This window comes from Ostrinia nubilalis, chromosome 19, assembly GCF_963855985.1.
Source record: "Ostrinia nubilalis chromosome 19, ilOstNubi1.1, whole genome shotgun sequence".
In the NCBI taxonomy this organism is placed as follows: Eukaryota; Metazoa; Arthropoda; class Insecta; order Lepidoptera; family Crambidae; genus Ostrinia; species Ostrinia nubilalis.
Window position 1 is genome coordinate 6,891,693 of NC_087106.1, and position 2,011 is coordinate 6,893,703.

At 31.8% G+C, this 2,011-nt stretch overlaps 1 long non-coding RNA gene across 1 annotated transcript; it reads right to left on the reverse strand.

Moving 5' to 3' along the window:
• Positions 1–257: 257 nt before the first annotated feature.
• Positions 258–1,811, reverse strand: LOC135081282 (uncharacterized). Its single transcript, XR_010259171.1, has 2 exons — positions 989–1,811; positions 258–739 (listed from the first exon to the last, which is right to left on the reverse strand). It is a non-coding gene; the product is annotated as an uncharacterized LOC135081282 (long non-coding RNA).
• Positions 1,812–2,011: the final 200 nt, after the last annotated feature.

A 2,011-nucleotide genomic window follows, 5' to 3' on the forward strand; every position in this document is an offset into this window, starting at 1 on the left:
GCGAAGAAAGAGCACTTGAATGACAATGAAAATCAGGGTTACTATTTTATAAGATCTCCTCACTATTGAGGGTAACAAAGTAACAATAATCTAGCCATTAATTACATTTATTACCTATACGAGAAAGTAAAGCAACATGCGGTTTTATTTTAATTTGTAAAATATTTGTAACAGTTTGTTCTAAGTTTAGTTTTACAACAGTATTGCTGTTTCAGCTGTCACTGTGAAGCTTTGGGAAAATAAATAAATAGAAAAAATATTAACATAAATATTTATTTAAGTTTTTATGTTCATTATCATAATAAATGCCAATTTAAGTTACACTGTGTGACAGTCTTTGACACTAAACAAACTCTTCAGCTTAATAATACCTACCTACAGGGCGTTTTTATAGTTACTCTTGCTAATGAAACAAGAAGGGTTGATTCTACTACTGAAATACAACTACTTTTCTTACAGGACCATTATCAAATTCTCAAAAAAATTCACATCCTCGTGATGGTGATAATTTCTATGGAGGGGTTTTTTTTTATATTCGGTCTCTTGGGATAAGTTATTCCATTTGAGCAGTAGAATTAATCCTTTTTATTTGATCACGTCATATAAAAATAACACAAGTGTTTAGGAAAACTTCTTCTTTGGTATGGTATCACCACGGAGTTATAATGGTGGCAACTGTATCACTGACTTGTAACTTTCAAACAGTATGAATAATAAGGGCTCCACATTGGTTTTCTTTCTGAAAAAAGGCTTTCACTTTTAGTACTAACCCTTTAGCACTATTTCATTGAAATAAAAATACAATAAACGCACAGAAGACTGAAATTGAGTCAACTGACGTGACATTTATAATTTGTTGACATTATGACAGTTTGACAAGACTAGGGATTGAAAAAGTTTTAATTGAAAAAGTAAAATGACAATTTATTAAAACGATTCACAAGGATATAATCGATTAAAAATATTTATAAAATGTTCTGATACTTGCCTGTAGCCATTATCCAATCCTGGTTTCTACTGAAAAACTACCTCGTGGCAAGATTTTAATAAAATAATAAAATCTTTATCTTCTCTTTCACAATCTATAAAAGTTCATTTGGTCTATTATTATACATGTGCTATGAATGAGGGTTTTCGCGATTGAAAAATCCGCGAGATGGCAATACGTAGACGCGAGGTCCAAATGCTGCATGATTGGATTTTTCAATCGCGAAAACCCTCATTGGCATAGATTATGAGAGACTGGCAACTATACTAGGTTGATATAGGTATGTTTCTCTCACTTCAACTGGCATTAGATTCAACATCGGATTCTGACACTTTTACAGTTATGATACCATGAATATCAGTTTATGGTCCTAATTATTTTTATTTTATTTACGACCTTCGACCAGTTGGACACTTTAGATAACTTCTTGTAATAGTGTCAATATCTTTTTAGCTTTTAACGCAAATCTAGTCTTCAAAGCAATTTAATCGATTTTTTTTTTCAAAATCGATATTTTATTGTCTATGATGGCCGCAGGAACATCACTATACATGGACTCCCAGCAATAAAGTACGGTAATGCCTCGTACAGATTTTATCGGCAAAAATTATGGAACTTGATAGGTTTTAGACCATGCCAAGCACCAAAACGTCCGGAAGTTGTAATAGTATTATAGAATAAACGTTAAAAGACTTATTTATTTAATTTTTCAATGCTTAAGTGTCCATTAGAATGAAAGGGTGCTTAATGTATTAAAAAAATTAGAAAATAATTATGATGGGTTCATGTTTTTGGGCGGTTTTTTAGGCGATTTCTGACAATGTCCTTTAAGTTGTATTATGAAAGCAGAATGAAGTTAAGATATAGAGTTTTTTCGTCGCCATAAGGATCACTGACAAAAAGGAAGATTGCAAAAAAAGCAAAATGAAAAGTTGGTATGTATACGGATTTGCATTTTGGGCTACCGGCTGCAAATGTATTTTTTTGTTCCTCGACGATTAAGCAGTTTATATCACGATTTGA